General features: G+C 34.8%; 1 protein-coding gene across 5 annotated transcripts in view; it reads right to left on the reverse strand.

The window, feature by feature from the left end:
- Positions 1 to 19,577, reverse strand: part of MGAT4C (MGAT4 family member C) — a 629,413-nt gene that overhangs the window by 534,292 nt on the left and 75,544 nt on the right. For 2 of the 5 annotated variants that reach the window (XM_067008317.1, XM_067008320.1), the window contains exons 2-3: positions 12,320 to 12,365; positions 10,636 to 10,668 (exon numbers count right to left, since the gene is read on the reverse strand). The exons of 2 other annotated variants lie outside the window; for them this stretch is intronic. The gene's annotated coding sequence lies outside the window, so the exon portion shown is untranslated. The remainder of the gene's footprint in view (positions 1 to 10,635; positions 10,669 to 12,319; positions 12,366 to 19,577) is intronic. One more of the 5 variants, XM_067008319.1, reaches the window with a different exon arrangement.

Consider the following 19,577-nt stretch of genomic DNA (forward strand, 5'->3'; position numbering starts at 1 on the left):
AGAAATAGAAAGGCATCATTTGAGAATCTATTAAAATAATATAGGTATGTTATGAGTCGGAATAAGACAGCTGCATGCAAAAGTGAACAAAAAATTATCAGTATCGCTTCCGATCATATGACAGATTTGAGAAATAACCGTGAAGTTGTAAGAATTCCACCATAAGTCACATGATAATTTATGTCATTATATGAGTTGAACCTTATCGATTATATAATCAATATATAAATTGTCCCGTTATTTTAAAAAGTATAACAATAATATTAATAATAATATTTAAATTGATTTAGGGATGTTCATTCATACACAAAACCTTTTAAAGAGTTGCCCTTGTTCCTTTTGGTGTATGTGTGAACATAAAAGCACTGGAGAAGTAAATGAATATCACAGGACCATAAGACTGAAGATCTAGGTTTCATTCTCAAAACTGCCACATTTTAAAATGTAAGCTTCTAGGTATTACTGCTCTGTTCACTTATTTTGAATAAATGATAAGAAACCATTTTAATAAACAACATGCCATCTAATTTTGCTTTTAAATAGTAACTTACTGCCTTTGCTTCATAACTTTGCTCTACCTAATATTATCTTTTTGATTCCTCTTGTTGGTGTACATTAATCTTTGAAGCAAATGTGACAAAATGTAAATTATCTCATCTCATTTAGCATCTTGCCGTTGCAAAAAAGATTAACTTTAAAATGAAAATCAGTTACAGAAGGGCTAATGTACTGGCATGCCAGATCAATCCAACTTGACAATTCCTTCCTTCCTGAAAAATGAAAGAGGTAAACCCATCTAGAAGTTATGAATAGTTTACAAATCAATTTATATGTTATCACACCATGTAAAGTTTGTAAAAAGAAGAAAATTTACTTAATCTGTTTGAATGCTCTGTGCAATGAATGTCCTATCCCTCTGATAAGTGGTAGCTGTCAAGTGATGACAGACATATGTCTTATAATAGTGACATGCCAATTACCAAGAAAAAGATAATGTCTTGTATATTTGAAAGTTAAGTCCAGAATATTATGAGGCACTAGCTTGCTTAGACTTCCAGTAGAAACATGATGCTACATTGGGAGCATAGGAGAATCCCTTGCCCATTAAACATGTAGTTAATGCTTCTCACCTCCTAGCACTATATACTGTCCAATTGTAAAACTGAATTTGCATTAATTTTCTCATGGTTTCTTACTGCTTATGACAATCTACACTAGAAACAGAATTGTTAGGAAACAATGGCAGTATTATTGGTCCCAAGATGGAAACAAAATGAACCCATTCACTCTCTTCTTGGCCAACCAACCTCCTTCTGGATGATTAAACAATTAGAAAAAAAAGGAAAACTAGAAATTATAATTATCATAATAACCCTAGTTCAGAAAGAAAAGTTTGAAACAAATCTAATAAATTACGACAAACTACACAGAGCTCATTCTTTTTTTTTTGCGGTACGCAGGCCTCTCACTGTTGTGGCCTCTCCGGTTGAGGATCACAGGGTCCGGACGCGCAGACTCAGTGGCCATGGCTCACGGGCCCAGCCGCTCCATGGCAGGTGGGATCTTCCCGGACCGGGGCACGAACCCGTGTCCCCTGCATCGGCAGGTAGACTCTCAACCACTGCACCACCAGGGAAGCCCTATAACACCCATTCTTAAATGGCTTATATAAGAATATGGATTCTATAAAAGTGAAAAACCAGAAATTTGTTAATAGTTTAAAATATTCACACTACAGGAGAAAACAAGGGTTCTTACTAAAATCTAATGTCCCCTCACTCCAAACCTTAACCCTTTTTTTTTTCATGGCTAAAAATTCTGATAATGTTTCCTTTCTGAATTGTAAGTTGCCATGCAATTATTATTATCAAAATTTGAAGAGGTACATTATGCTGTCAGAAATGTACAGCATAGCTCATTGGTTTCAATTAGCAATTGTTTCTTGATAAGTATTTTAAAAGCTTGAAATGCTAAATTATGGGGTTATCTGAGGGACAAAACTCATCTCTTGGAAAGCCATTAGTTTCTAAAAGTACTTTTTTACCGGGCTTCCCTGGTGGCGCAGTGGTTGGGAGTCCACCTGCCGCTGCAGGGGACACGGGTTCGTGCCCCGGTCCGGGAAGATCCCACATGCCGCGGAGCGGCTGGGCCCGTGAGCCATGGCCGCTGAGCCTGTGCGTCTGGAGCCTGTGCTCCGCAACGGGAGAGGCCACAGCAGTGAGAGGCCCGCGTACCACCAAAAAAATAAATAAATAAATAAAGTACTTTTCTACTGAAACAATAAAAAAATAACATGAAAAATCAGCTGAAGCCTGAAATAAGAGATACAAAATTGCCAGAAACGAATAAAACAGTTAGTCAAGGTGAACCTCAATAACCCCATAACTTAATGGGCCTCTAATCTTATGTATTTACAAAAGTATGGACAGCATGGACATTTTGAAGATTTTGCAAACAGAACATCTGATTCTAGAATACGCTTGTTTCAACAGTGTCTCTAATTTATGGTTTATTATTAGAGGACTTGATATAAATTATTTGCTATTTAGGCTAGAAAGTTTCATACTCTTTTCTTTCCATACTCTTTTCTTTCCCAGGATTTATTTTTCTACTACCATTCTTCCCTTAAATTTATCTAAACTAGTGATTCTCAACCAAGAGTGATTTTGTCTCTCCTGGAAATGTCTGGAGACATTTTTAGCAGTCACAACTAGAAAGATTATGTGCCATTGGCATCTAGTGAGAACAGGGCAGAGATGTTGCTAAACATTCAATAAAAAACAGGGAAGCACCCAGTAACAAAAATTATTTGGCCTCAAATGTCCATAGTGCTGCTATCAGGAATCTTGATCTAAACCATATTGGTAAAACAAAGTCTACAACTAGTTCATTTTTCATGTATCTTCTAAAGTAAAAAGAGTTCTCAGTATTTTATAGTTCTTGTTCTGACTATCTGTTGCTGTGTAACAGCCCAAGATAGTGGCCGAAAACAACAGCATCATTTATTTTGTTCATGAATCCAGCACTTCAGTGGGCTCAGTCAGTTCTCCCCTGACTTGGGTTTCCCATGCAGTAGTTGCACAGCGTCTCGTGTCAGGAATGGGGTTATCTTGAAGACTTCAACACTTGAGTATCTTGAAAGACTCAAACAGTGAGTGCCAGACAACTGGGGTTGCTGGTTGGTCATCACTTCTCTTTAAATATGGTTTCTCCACCTGATATCTCCACGTGGTAGCCTCCAGGTAGCTGGGTTTTTTATATTGTGGCTGATGGTCTTCTGCAGCAAATGTCCCTAGAAAAACTGGCAGAAGCTGCATGGATTTTTATGCAAAGTCACACAGCATTCCTTCTACTACATTCTATTTTACGAGGCAGTTACAACATCCTGTCCAGGTTCCAGGAGAACTGGCATACAGACCCCCACTTCTTGAACTGTTGAGTGTCAAAGAACTTGGAGGCACAGTCCACCTTCTTTCCACAAAGTATTTACACTTTTTACATGTAAAACACACCCACTCACTCCCAAGACCCCCACATATCTCATATACTATAGCATCAGACTCAGGTCCAAGTTGCAGCAACTTGTCTAAATCAGATTTGGGCACATATGAGGCTCTCTGGTTGTTGTTCTTTCAGTACAGATTCTTCATTACTGTTTCCTCTCAGTCTTAAGACCTGTGAACTGAAGAGACAAGTTATCTCCCCACCATAAAGCCAACATATACTGGTGGCTCAGGTATGGGATGACCGCTCTATATACTCGCGTTCAAAACATATCAAATGGGAGACAAACAGAGTCACTGATTCATAGTAGTTCTGAAATCCAGCTGGGTATCTGTTGCCAGTTTCTTAATAATGGCTTAGTTTTATTGCCTAGAAATGTTTTTTCTACAACTCTGCCTTCTGGGTCCTGATTTTGGTTTCTGAGTCATCCTTCTGTTTTTAGAGAAATAACTGGTATTTGAATCTGAAGATTTTCTCAGCCTGATTCCAGCCCATGGAAATTTTCGAGTCTAAGTCTTCTTTTAATTTTATATTGTCTCTGTCCTTTTAGTCTCATCTGATAAAATTTCTTTAAAATTATGTGGGTATTATGTGAATTGATTTATAATTCTTCCTATTACAGAAAGTACACTATCAGAAATATCTTTTGGGAAAGCTCTTTTCTATCTTGGGATCCTTTGAAAGCTGCCGTGGGGAAAATACTTAAAATTCTTCGATGTCCTATTGTTTACAGACAGTATCTGTGAGGCACAGTCTTAGCATGCTTAGAAGGCTTTTTGTCTCTTTAAGAGGGCTTATAAAACATGACCTTAGATCTTTCTTGATTCTTAACAAAGGCCGATCTTGAATTTTATCTTTGACTGGAATCTGTAACCTTATTTGAAAATACTTTGCAGTGTAGAGAGTCTGTAATGAGATACATTTTTTTTTTTTTTTTTTTGGTGAACAAAGCAAATCCCAACTGCTTCATATTTCCTCCAAATTTGGCTTAAAATGAAATATTTCCATTCCAACTGTCTTGATTTCTCTCTCTACCTGGTGTCCTCAGAATTGCTAGATTTTTTGGTTGGTAAAGCCTCCCAAAGCAAGTGTCCCAAGAGAGATCTACAAAAGCTACATGAACTTTTAAAATCAAGCCTCAGACAGAGCAAGGCACTATCACTTCTGTAGTGTATTCATTGAGGTGATCACAAAGACCATCTCTAGGCTCAAGGGGAGTGGACATAGACTTGACCTGATGGGAGGTGTGTCGAAGAATTTGTGACATGTTTTAAAGTATGAAAGTGCTTTATATATTATCTTTCCTCTGAAGTACTACTCCAATTAGGCCCTATTGATATCAACATTTGTATCTTCTATCTATGATTTAGGTTTTTCCCATTCAGGATCTGGCTCCCAACTTTCTTTTCTCTTTTTAAAGTCTGATTCAATTATCCATCCAAAAAGAGTTAATGATGACTTATCTGTGTCAGGACCAATATGAAAAACAAAAGGAATAAAGGTCATGGTTCATGACCTTAGGACACTCATTAGTTAGTGGAAGGAAATTCTAAAATATGAAACAAAATTCTAGAATATAAATTAATATAACAGCATGTTAAAAATAAAATTTTTGCCTAGTCACCAATACAAAATAGATGGATCATTTATAGAAATTCAAGTTGATAATTAAAATGAATCCCCTCAGTTACATCAAGGATGCAAATGGTTGAGAGTTGGAAAATAAAGACAGAATATTTGAAGAAGATTTCTTTGGAGAGAGTAGAATACTGAATCGTACACTCTGTCCTCTCTCATAATCCCTCCTACACCCATACTTCAAAAAGTGGAGGGTAAAACTAATCCTGAGTTGGTGAGAGAAACTTCAACAGACCAGTCAAGGAATCTTACATGTGTCACAGAAGGGGGTGTGACACTCAGAATGGTTCTTGACCCATGCTTGAGAAAGCTAAAGGGGAAATAGCAGAAGGTCGCAGGTACAAAATCACATCATGTGCCCTGATGGTGGGTCAAAAATGTAAGAAGCTGATGTACTAAGTGTGGATCTAGCAATAGGAGGACTGGCCTGTACTCACATAATAAGGCACCTTGTCCAAAAGGATGACCTTCTAGGGCCTTAGCCAAAGCTGCCAATATGCATTATGTCAGCATTGGAGGGTGACTTAGAACAAACAAATGAAGAGACACCCTGACCATACCAAGGAGTGGGGGCAAGCAATGAGAGCCACAGAAATGGTCCATAAGAAAAAAAAAGTTTGATAAGAGCAATGAATCTGGCCCAGAAGGACTGAATTCATCATTAAAATGCTCTTATCTGCTTTTCTCTCCTTATCCTTCTACTTTGATCATGGAGGCTCAAGAGTTCTTGGATAAAAAGTTGAGGGACTGCTAGCTGGAAAAGGTGAAGAATCACTGCTCTGCCTTTCATTTCAAGTTCCCTAAGAAGGAAGGGGAAATAATGTTAAATTAGGTTCAGCATTTGACCTTAACATGGGGTTAGTCATTTAAATTTTACCATATCTGGATTGTGTTTTTGTCTTAAAGTGACCACAAGACATTTGATAACATAAAATTGATTGAAAAAAAAAGCATGGTGCTTTCCAGAGGGTCCAAATCATATCCTCAATTGTGCAAGTCCATTCCACTGGTAATATACAGCATACCATGCTTCAGCGGCATTTTCTACTGTATATTTTAAAAGAGTACATCGAAAGATGTTATAGCATTTTATGTGGAAACATTAGCCCAGATATTCTTAATGTCATGTAATTCAATGAAAGAAAGAACAGTGGATAATATTTATTTCCATGGTCTTATTAAATCACCGCATATGTTAAGAGTGTACATCCTAGATTAAGTAAATATCAACGTAAATAATAAGGACAGTAAATAGAAGAATCTTATGGACGGGTGAGCACTTTAACATTTTGTAGATATCATTTAGTAATTGTCCTTTTCTCCCATCAGTGATCTCAAGAACTGAAGAAATAAGGATGGCAGCAGGAGACAGGGCATAGTTAGCTATGCATACCAGGAAATGAGCAGTATATAGAATGAAAACTATTCATTTTCATTGGGGAAAGGAGCACTGCTGCAGGTCATATAAGACTCTATGCATGCAGCTTCTCCAAAGATCCTAAAAGACAATGAAAAACAGATCCAGAGTCCTTAGAATAGTTAAATATCTGAAGCTGAGGTCTATTCTCTAGATGTCAATAAAAGATTGAAAACTTATAATTCTGCTATAGAGTCTTTTCTTAGTAATTAACTTATCTCCTGAAAAATTATACACGTGTGAACACACACAAATACACACTCACACTGTAAAAAATATGTATGTAAATACCTCGTTTTCCCCTAATTTAACAAATTTTGTGGAAAGCCTAGATCCTGGTCACACAACAAAATTTGGATTCAGCCAACATACTATTATCAAGGCCATCGCAGAGAATGAATGACCTGGAAATCCCAAAATATATCCCACTAAGTCAATATTTCTTAATGCATTTATCAAGAATCAATCTCAAAATAAGAATGCGTTTTTTATAAAGGTGGATATACTGGCAGGTGTTACTGAAAAGATTTTAGGTCACAAACAATGACATAGTGACTTTGTTTCTATTCATATCTCAGCTTTCCTTTACTTTGTTCCTTCAGAGTAGCAAATAGGGACAAAGGCAGTAACCTAACTCAGATTATTCACACATCCCTAAACCAATCTGTCTGACCAACAGTACAGTGAGCTTTAATTATATATGAGATCTGAATTATATATGTCTCTCATTATGGTGTGGGGGGTTATGAAGGGATGCAATCTGGGCCCCTGCTTATTGACATATGTGGAATGAACTGGGTTATTTTAGTGGAAGAGATATGGTATTCATATGAAAAACATATGTCCACCATATTCTGTATATGCTAATAGGCAGGTTCTGCTTCTTGAGAAGAATATGGAGACATATGTACTGCATTGAGGTTGAATTCATGTTCCAGGTCTTTAGAACAATTTTATACACTGATAGACTCATCAGACAATATTTATTCAGTAATTTATATAACAATTGATTAAGGAAATTGGCTTTTATTATTCTTTGAATTTTGAGAATATCAGAAAACTAATGTTACCATGTTTATCACTGTTCTTTAGAAATTCACAATTAAATACTTAAAAATGCTATTAGAATCTTTTAAAATCCTCCAGAGAATAAAAAAATAAAATATAACGACTGCAATAAAGTTCCCTGGTAAATATGTAAACAGCATGTAATTCAATTTCTCATCTCTGAAAGTATTTATGAAATTGCATATCTGCAAATTGTGTATGTGTATATCTTAAATGATCTAGGTAAAAATTAAAAGAGTAATACAAAAGAGAGTCAAGACGCTTTGGGGTTTTAGGGAAGTGAGGCCTCTGTGTAAGTATATGTAAGTTTTTCCTTTATCTGGAGATGTACTTGTTCTACAAAATACCCATACATTGTAAATTTGACTTTTATAAGATGCTGAAAAACTCCAAACCTCAATAAAAATAAATTTTCATAGATTTTCATCATATATAGGATTTTTTTTAAATATGAAAAATTTCCATTATGATTCAAAATATACACTGTCATTAATTACAATGTAAAATAGTTAATGGAAAATTAGCACCCAACAATTAATCATTCTCTTAAAATCATGAATTCGTGATGTGTGAAGTGTGAGATGCAACATTTTTATGACCTCTTTGATACCACTGACCCTCCTCAAACTGTGAAGCTCTATGTAGTTGAATTTTGAAAGAATTATAGATATCCTAATAATATTCTGAAATTAATCTTTATTTATTAATAAGTGTTACAAAACCAGGTAATCCAATGCTTCAAATCTGTTACTGTCACATCCAGAGCTATCTTTTGCGGCCTGTACTTTCTCTGGTCTAACATCTTATGAGGAGTGATCAAGCAGTAATTTTTTACATAAATTTTATACATAGATTTATATATGTATATAAAATTACTAATAATTATTATTAGTAATGGTCCAAACTTTTCTACCATGCATGCAATAACAACAGTTACAAAATATTTAATTCATTTATGTGACTTCAGAAAGAAAATATGAGGATGTGCTAATTTGGGGAAATAGAGTTGCTCTTGGTGAAATGTCATTTTAATAACATGAATATAAAAATTATTTTGTATATTACTGAAAATTTAAAATAAACACTGACTTTAAAAGGATCTCTGATAGTCATTAATAAAGACTAGTGACATAAAAGTCAAATTTTTTTAACCTTGTGACATTTTCTAGAACTTTACTGTATACCATGAAAAGAGATTGAAACTGATGAATCTAGAGTATACCATATTTTTCTTTTCTTCCCCCATGTTTTAAATAAATAAGAACGTATGTGAAAATTAATCATTACTTAATTGGTTCTCCACTGGTTACTTACCAGTTTTCTGAATCTCTGGGAAATTACACAATTTGGCTATATATAGCAATGATTTCGAGTTAAACTACATCAGACAAAAGACTCCACAAGAAATCGGATAGACACAGAGATGAAAATCACCAACAGTCCCTTCTTATCCTGTGTAACCCTGTGAAATTGCCACACCTGTGTTCAAAATACTTTAGACAAATACTATGACTCTCTAATAAGATGGTGAAGAATTATGCTATCTCAAACAAGTTTCTTTCTAAGGTTAAAACAGATTCTAAGTTGCATCAAATGTACAAAATGCATAAAATGTTTGAATTTTTCCTACATATGTAGGAATTAACACTTTGTTTTATATCTATGAAGAAATATGACAGAAAACATCTGAATAGTTGAGGAAACATGTAATCATACTCCAAAACTTTCACAGAAGAATGTCAATGTCTAAAGATCATGGATCCTTCTCTAATAATACAAGAGAGTATATTGCTTTAGTTGTTCATCTCAAAATTTTAAATAATCGTAACAGAAACAGCATTTATCACTTGACAAAAGACAGTTTGAAACACCTGAAATTTGAGTGAGATCATCTCATGATATAACTATATTTTCCTTTTAAAATTTTAAACTAAATGTATCAAATTAGATCATGAAGAAGTAACATGAAACCATATCATCTTTATTTTCTATAGCAAAATTTTCATTAACTTAAGAGCTAACTTAAGACAAAACTTAAGAAAGGATTTCAATTTTCAAACAACAGATCGGACAAAGATCCAAAAATATAAATTACCCATCTGAATAAAATTTCCGTGTAAATTTATGGTTGACAACATGAATCTAACTAATATATTTTATATGCCTGAATTGCTTCTTGATTCACTGGCATAAAGAAATGTATCTGTCCACATTAAACAAAATATTTGATTTCTTTTACTGGACAAAGGGAATAACAGAATTTAAATATTTCCTCTCCTTTTTGCTATAGATTCTAGAAGCATAATCTTGTTTAGAGCTTGGCTGTAATAAATGATAAATTCAGGTGTTTGTATATATAAATAAAAGTATATATATAAGAAGTAAGAAAATGAAGATGGCTTATAATTCTATCTCCTCAAGTTAGTCATTGTTAGGATATGGATCTACACACACACACACCCTTTGAATAATTTTGTTCTGTTTTTACTGTTTGTATTTAATGTATATAATATCTATTATCAAATCTTATTTAATAGTAATTAAATAAAATGTAATACACAATGAAGAGTCAAATACCACCTTGAATTGGTGGTTATAACTAATTATTAATGATTTGAAATTAATTTGAAAATGTAGAGTTAAAAAGATGTAAAATTCAAAATATTATAGCAAAAATATTACTAAATCAAACCATTTGAATAGTCTTGAAAGAATGTAGCTGTCTTAAAAGTATGTTTTCCATTTGGAGTAAAATGCTAAGGCCTGCCCGTAGAAACTATAATGTAAGTTATAGTTTAACCCACTCTGAGTTAAAGATATTGAAAGTCTCCATTGCAATGACATTTCTGAATTCACTTTTCTTCATTTCACTTTTCTTGAACCCTTGAGGCCTTTTTGTCTTTGATAGGGTTAAATCCAAGTTGTTACATTTTAGTAGACTAAGTGTCTAAAACAGTCTCAACATACAAAACTTGACTCACAGTTTCAGCATAGCATATAGTACTTACCCATCCAAGAAGGATATAAAAGAAGCTGAGAAGCTGTCAAAGAGAAAAATGTCAGAAGGATTAATAAATCCTATTGCTATAACATGATGATCAGAATTGTAAACAGCTATGTAAAAATTAGGCTGCTAGCAGTCAGATGGCTTGGATTCTTTTATCCTTGGTAGTAGAGTAGTGTACATTTATCTTCTCTTATGCACTGGTAAGTAGCTGGCAAGCTTGGTATATATAAACATTACTGAAAGATGTTATGATTGGCTTGGATCCAGAAATTGTCCTCTGACATTGCCATTAACTATCAGAGACCTTAAATATTGCTGGCAATGACTGAAGAAGCAAAAAAAGACAATAATAGGAAGAAACATAGAGAGGATAATTAGGAAAAAAACAGGCATACTTTATGACATAAGAATTTTAAAATAAATTAATGAAACCTAAATGTTCATGTGGTTCATAAGAAAGAGTGATTCAGCACATTGCAATGTAGGGGAAAGACATATCTAAAACAAGGGCTTACTGAATATGATTTTTTACTCTTTATGGTTTCCATGTTTCTTATAAATAGAAACTAATCTTCCTAATGTCTTTTCCCTGTTGTATATGAAAGGCAGTATATTGTTACTTTACTGTCATTACCTGTGACCCTATATAAAAACAAAATGGCATAACCACAAGGACAAAAGGTAAGGAAAATAAAGAACCAAAATATAATTTAAAAAAAAATCTTACTTAATTGCCAATCTCCAGGCAATCAACCAGAGAAGTTTTTGAGAAAGTCAAGCAATAACTTAGCTGTGGTGTATTACCTTTGGTTTGGTGATTTAACAATGTTCACACATTTAAGGCAGTTTATTAATAAATAAATTTCATTAACCATATATGTAAAATCATATTTACAAAGAAAAAGTGTATAAAGAATGAGATGTTTTTATAAGTACCATAAATGAAGGAGTTTTTAAATTTTAGTCCATTAATATGATTCTACTTTGCATTGCCTAAACTGATAACTCTTATTCATTAACATGTATATTAAACACAGCCAAGAAGAAAATTAAGATTGCCTATAATCATATCTCCTGAAGATAGTCATTGTTAATATGTGGGTTTACATGCTTCTGGTTTTTTCCCATGTTTTATTGTAAGAAATCAAAACAAAACAAAACCTTGTTTGCCAAAAATAACATACAGATATAAGAAATGAATCACTATGATCACTATGATCCCACTTAAGAAAGGAATAATATTAAGTTTTCTGCATTTTATGGCAGATTTTTTTCCATGTATGTACTAACATATTTTAACATTATTTGCTCATGTTCAAATATATTTATACGTATGGCTGTAAGTATAAAAACACTATTTTCTAGCTCACTTTTTGTCTTAACATTGTATCTTAGATATCTTTCAATATCAGTTAAAACATATCCAACTATTTAATGATTATATACTTGTAATAAAAGAGTAAAAATGATTAATTCATACATGGATTTTTGGTAGTAAAGTATTTCTGCACTTAACAAGAATTGTTGATTATTAAGTTAGGTTTTATAGTTAAAACAAGACTAAATTGGTTTTGCAGAAAAACAAGGGAGAAGACCTTAAGAAGAATTTGTCAGGCGCAATTTGCAATCATAGATGTTATCATTAAGAAAATAAAATTGTGTAAGTAAGGAAGCAAAGGACTTACTCAGCAGAAGGCAGGTCTAACAGGTTTGATTCTGAATAGAATACAGCTGAAAAGTGAATATTAGGAGATTAATTCTAAAGTAGATTTTCCTAAAGATGCTGAAAATTGCAAGAAATCACTTGCCGAAGTTGAGCAAGTGTCAGAGCATTTGAAACATAGGAGTCATCCCAACATTGCTGAATTTTCATTTCAACTAATTTATTTTTGTTAAGTTCATTACTGAGATAACCAAAATCTGCATTAAAATTATCCTCTGTTAGAAGGACTCAATAGGATGATATGCATTTGAAAAAGAGGAGTTTAATCTCATAATAAAAGCCCTGAGAAGATATTATACATCACTTCCATCTATTTAACATCCATTAAATCATTTAAAATCATTTTAAAGTGATGTTAAATCATTTTATTTAACATCATGAAATCATCATACCAAAATGTCAGTAGAGAGCTGTATTAGTTTTTCCTCAGGTGTTGCTTTTCTTCTTTATGATTTAAAAATATTCACTCTATACACACTTCAATAGCTGTTGTGTTATTGTTTTTCCTAATACCACCTTTAGAAATGACATGCATTTGCTGTTCAACGAAAATTTGTAAAAATAAATTACCTCTCGATTTTTTTGAGATTAATCACAGTAGTTTCTTTGTTAAATCTTAGGTGATTGAAAAATAAATCACATGTGCCGCAAATCTTCTTTGAACCACAAGCATTGCAAATTGACATTACAGTGTGGATTTTTCATCTTGACAGCTTATGGTAGGGGTCAAGTTGCCCCAGATTTTTTTCTTTAAAGAAGAACAGGTTAAATCTGGTCAAACATAGAGAATGAAACAAAAACTTGTTTATTGATGTAAAGGAATCAACTTGTGGATCAGATTCTATATGGGATTTATTTCAACTGCAACTGGATAGGTTGAAAAGTTGAACCATAAAAATTAGCAGTAATTTTGCTCTTTTCAAGGGGCCAGGATAAAGTGACTTTATTCAAAGAAACAATCGCACCTTGGCTTGTTCTAAGTGTAGGAAAACAAACACACACAAGAAGAAAGTCATATATAGTCTTTTCAGGCACAGATACAAAACATATTTTTAAATGTTATTTGATTAACAGTAAATGCTTCTACCAATAAAAATCTCAATACTATAATTATACTTGCTTTGTAAATGTAGTAGTAAAGTGAAAGGAATCAACCCAAACATATCCTGAAACACTTAGTCTAAGGAATAGTATCACCATGCAAATATGTGATATGCTGCCATAACAAGGGTAGGATGGGCATTTATATTCTCCTATAAATGTATATAAAGAGTCAGAGAAAAAGTCAAGGACCTCTTGCTGTTGCAGAATACATATATTCCAGTAAAGGCAAACTTCAGTAAAATATTATTTTGCTTCTGGCATGGGAGTTAGGCTCTGCATGTGCCATGGTCAGAAAATGTCTTGGGGACAGGGGATTAAATAGCATATCATAAATATAGGAAAAGTGAGGCAGATGCTAAGTTAGGGATTATGATTATGATACTCCTCTTTCTTTTTAAAAGTACTTTGGGGACTTCCTTGGTGGCACAGTGGTTGGAAATCCTCCTGCCATTGCAAGGGACACAGTTTCAATCCCTGGTCTGGGAAGATCCCACAGGTCGCAGAGCAACTAAGCCCCTGCACCACAACTACTGAGCCTGTGTTCTAGAGCCCGTGAGCCACAACTAATGAGCCTGTGCACCATAACTACTAAAGCCTGCACACCCTAGAACCTACACGCCGCAACTACTGAAGCCCTCACGCTCTAGGGCAGGGGTCCCCAACCACCGGGTCTCAGACCAGTATGGGTCCAAGGCCTGTTAGGAACCGGGCTGCACAGCAGGAGGTGAGCAGCAGGTGATCGAAGCTTCATCTGCTGCTTCCCATCGCTCCCCATCGCTCACATTACCACCTGAAACATTCCCCCCATCACTCACATTACCACCTGAACCATCGCTCGCATTACCGCCTGAAAGAACCCTACTCCCACCCCCACAACCCCCCAGTCCGTGGAAAAATTGTCTTACACGAAGCTGGTACCTAGTGTCAAAAAAGTTAGGGACTGCCTTTCTAGGGCCCACTTGCTGCAACTATTGAGCCCGTGTGCTGCAACTACTGAAGCCTGCGCGCCTAGACCCCGTGCTCCACAACAAGAGAAGCCACCACAGTGAGAAGCCCACGCACCACAACAAAGAGTAGCCCTGGCTTGCCATAAACAGAAAAAGCCCGCGTGCAGCAACAAAGACCCACCATAACCAAAAATAAATAATAAAAGTACTTTTGCTATATCAGATAATATTTAATAAACTATAGTTATATAATAGGTGCTATACTTATTCTCCAGGTAAGTTCATCTTATTTAGTCCTCCACAGCAATGCTACAAAGTAATTTTTATTTATTGTACTCTAGATGTGAGAAAACTAAGGCATAGAGAGAAAGTAATTTGCTTTTGGTTCACTAGCTAGTGAGTGTCAGAGTCAGAAGTGAATTGAGATTACCTGACTACAGTGGCTGTGCTTTTGATTCCTGGATAGATGGTCATGATAACCCATTTGCATAGAACTTTTAGAGTCCTTAAAGAATTTTGATGATTATGATCTAATTTCCTGCTTATGACCATTATGTTCAATCTGGGGGATGGTCACTGTTCTGTATAATAGACAGAAACACTAAAATATGTCTGTTTTTAAATAGTAATTTTAGGAGTGATTGGATCCAGAGTTTATAAAATCAGTTAAGACTCCTGTTGCAACTGCATCACTCAGTCAGGCTTTTTTGTACTGCCCTACAGGTGTCCACTCCTTGAAGAACACACCCAATTAAACCTCCTGCATTCAAGTGTATATCTCAGAAACTGATTCTAGGGACCCTGATCTAAAACAATAGTTTCAATATCAAACCATTCTCTTGAGTCTTTTGTTAAATCTTCTCAGTCTTTTTAACATTTTCTTGTTGATTTCTTTTTCTCAGTACTCTATTTATACATCCCATAAAGCATATTTATTTTATACTGTTCAGTTTTGATATCCTGTCTCTAATTTCTGGAGACTCAAGCTTGTAGTACCTTGTTTCTTTGGGTGTTTTATGTTTTTTTATTATAAATTGATGTTTCTTAAAATTTTATTTGTGGTCATTATTTGTGGCCTGGACTGAAAACAGATTCTTCCAAAGAAAATTCACAATTGTTTCTGCCAGGTGACTGGGGGCTATACCAACCTAGGACCGCTTTAAACTATAGTATTGCATTAAAGTTTTTCACATCACATAATTCAGGCTACAATCCAATACTTGGGTTATTTTTAGCTAGAATGATTATTTTTCCCAGTCATTCGGCACTAGAATTCAAGACAGAAATGTCTTCTTGTAACACCTTCCAGAAATGTACATTTATATCTATTTTACACTTACATCAACGGACTGGCCAATTTGGTGGACCCAGCTTTATGATGGGATTATATTCTTTTAGCCTTCCTAATTTAAGCAACGATTGGACTTATCTTTCTGTTTTCTATGTTAGAACTCAAATTCACTAAAATTTGCAGTTGTTCTCAAAGTGGGAGCTAGCATTCTACTTACCACTTTTTCTCTTTTCATTTAGTTTTGCCTGAGAGTATTCTTTACTTTCCACTCAGCTCATCAATGCATTTAAATGTGTTAATCTATTCAGCATTTACAATATTTACCCCAAACCAAAGATAGGCAGATTACCCATTCTGCCATACTACAGAAATGCAAGTCTCTTCCTCTAATCTCTATCAAATATCTTGACCTTTAACATGTGGTCCTTTTTTTCTCAGCACAACCAGATGGGATGAAGTGAAAAGAAAGACCTAAAAGCAGAGATGCTAAATCCTTGGGTTTTATTTTAATGAAAGCTATCTTACTGATATAATAGATGAAGAGAAGAATAGAAACATTAAATCCCTCTTCCTCTTTATTAGATTAGAATAAAGAGAACAATTGCTCCCTTGGTACAGAGAAAGGTTGAACAATGTGTTAGAGGGAAGCATTTACACCCTGGTTTAGGCCTAAGGTGAATTTTATGACTATCTTATCTGCTCTTAAGTCAGTAAAAAGTAAAAGGGATATTTAGAGAAAGTACTAAACAGTTTGAAATTCCAGGAATAAAGGATGCATTTGCCCTTAAGCTTTTCTGAAATGATGTGAGAAAAACACACTTTTAGTATTTCCTAGTAACCCAATGAAAATAGGAGTAAGAGGGTTGAGATGTCTCTTTGCTGCTAAAGAAGACACAAGGCAGCCACAGCAAGTCTCCTGTGGTCCCTGGGTGACAAGAGAAAGAAAAAGGATTTCCTTTACCTCTGATAACAAGACACTTGGCTGAGAATGAGAAAACTGGCAGATGTTAAAGGGATTTGTAGTCATGATGAGAGTAAATTATAACAAAGAGTACTTTAGGATGTATGTCAAAAAACCAGGTGGGTATACAGAAACCTCAGCAGATGCCAGTGTGGTGGGGACAGCGGATATGATTGTACATTGCAACAGATGTCAGTGTAGGACAAAGGAAGGCTGAAGCCCAGATGCCTCACCATCTGATATTGTATTGTATAAACTTTTCAGAAATTAAACCAATTCAGGAAGAAAGGAAGGAAAGGGAGGGGCAATTCTGATTTGATGGAATTAAAACCTGACTCTGAGAATAATTTGAAGCAATTAAATTTACTTAGAATTAATTCAGCTGTTTTTTTTTTTTTTTTCCTACCAAGCAGGATGGGAACTAAAGCTAACTCTGGTTATGATAAAAAAAATTAAAATTAAAATAATTACATACTATCATCACTTGAATTTTAGAGTCTGAGAATATGTATCCACAACACATCCTCTTGATCTCCACAAAGATCTCTCAGGAAGAAAGAAGTGGTCCATTGTGTAAAATACTGCTGACAACTAAACTAGGATGGAAACATGTCGAATTTAGCAATAAGTTACTAACTGGTGACCCTTCAAGAAGAACCATAGAATGACAAGGGTAGAAAAATAGCTGGAATGTAAAAAAAAAAAAAAAAATTGAAGTGATATATGAAAAACACACACACACACACACATGCACACGCACTCACACACACATAAACACAAACTCTTGAAAAACTGGTTATGAAGGGAAATAGGAAACAAAAAACAAATAAAAGTAATATCTAAAAGGGTATATGAGGTCAAGGCAAGGCTTGTTTTGCTCTATTTAAGATTACAGATATTAGATCATGTTTGATTGATCAGAGGGAATACGTGGTAAAAATCAAGATGTTGAAGATGCAGCAGACAGAGCTAAGAGTTCAATGGGAGCAAAGAAGCAAAGAAGCACATGACTGGATTTATATTGGAGCAATGTTTTCTTCATTGTAATGGGAACAGGAGGCAGCAGGTCAGTTTTTAGATATGGTAGCAAAAATATTAAGTAGCTGCTGTCTGAAGCTTTCTCTCTGGAAAAACGTGAACCATATGCTGTGATTAGTGGAGGGAAAAAAGAAGTAGTTAAAGATTTAAGTAGAGTGGATAAATGAGATTTCTATGTGAAAATAAGCAGGGTAAACTTTCTGAAGATATTTACATTGTTTCTTGACTGAATTGTGGAAAGTCCATTTGAGTTTGGTGAACATGAAACTATAGTGCCTCCAATATGCTGTTTGATGTTTCGTTATTGGGGTATAGGCACAGAGATGGATTTGTCCATAGTTACAGTCTTGACAGGTATGTATGAAATTAGAGCAAGGGAGTCAAGAAGTAAATATGATACAGCTATAAAGAGAATCCAGGTGTGGAAGAATAATGTGAAAGTAGAAGGCAACTGAACAGTAGTGAGAACAATTGGAGATCAGTGAATTGGGCACCTCCTCATTAAAGTTGCTTGCAATGGTGGTAACTGTTAAGGTGGTCAGCTGACGAAATTATCAGTGATTTTAAACAAGTAACTAGGAGGTCTGTAAATGCCCAGCCTCAGAAAGGGAAAAGGGAAAAGAACAGGCAAACCAGAGAGTTCAAATGGGATGATCAAAATAGTGAGCAGAGATAATAGTCTGGGAGCAGCAACAGGCAGCAAGAGTCCTAATTATAAGAAACCTATGCTGTATAAATTTTATTTAAGTTTCAAGCAAATGGAAGTATCTTTGAACATTAAAAAATATCTCATTTTTGGAATGGGCTGCCTGTAAGGAGCCAGTCACAGGAAATATTCAAATAGAGATTGGTTGAATATTAGTTACATTGTGAAGAGGCTTCAATATTTAGATTATATCATTTCTGAAATTTCTTCCTACTCCAAGATCTCTTCTGAATCTGAATGTTTATCCATCTGCCATTCATATTTTCTTTTTCTCTCAAGTTCAGTCATTAGCAAAATTGACTATATCCTCAAAATCTTCCTAGAATGTTTCTTCCTAGCATGTTTAAGTTCTAACTTAAACTGATTCTTTCCTGATGATACTGCTTCTTCTATAGACGTTGTAAGTCTGGGCCTTAAAGTAGGGTAAGTGTCCTTTTTGTATTCATCATCCTATTCTAGACAATTATATATCCTTCCTCTATAAAACAGCTCCCTTTGCTGCTATCATCTAAAAATCCCCTATGTCATCTCATTTTTTTTTTCTTTACTGAAGATAGCTCCTGGCTCACTTCAACTATCTCCAACACCACTTCTGTAGTGGTGAATTCAAACTCCAAGGCCTAGCCTCTCCATTCTTCACAATCATCTTGGTTCCCAACCTAATTGCAGAACTCCCTTCTATGATCGCACCTATGACTTTGTTGTTACTAATCACTACCACTCTCCCCAAACCTCAATTTCAAACATGTCTTACTACAATTTTCTATCTTTCCAGCTCACCACCTCAAACAGTCAAATTCCAACAATAGTTTGTAGCCAGTGAGACATTACCATTTTTTCTTATCTCTTATCCCTCAACCAACACCTGCACTTCTCTTATTATCAAGCTTAAATTTCATTGCTAATCATTACAAAATCACTCACTTAAATGCAGCATCAACTCTTTTTTTCCTATCATATTCATTTACTTTCTAGGCTAAACCACAACCATCGTTAAATCCAACTCTCCATCTTCTGCACACCTGCACCTGCCCCACTGTACCAGCCTAAAGGAAATTCCAAATCATCTACATGGGCATCAATTTATATTCATGAGCAGTAATTCATACTGTACTTCCCTAGTCCCTTCACTCTTTTCTGTGCTCTAGGACTATTTTATACTATGTCATTTTG

The sequence above is a fragment of the Kogia breviceps genome, chromosome 12, assembly GCF_026419965.1.
Source record: "Kogia breviceps isolate mKogBre1 chromosome 12, mKogBre1 haplotype 1, whole genome shotgun sequence".
NCBI classification, from domain to species: Eukaryota; Metazoa; Chordata; class Mammalia; order Artiodactyla; family Physeteridae; genus Kogia; species Kogia breviceps.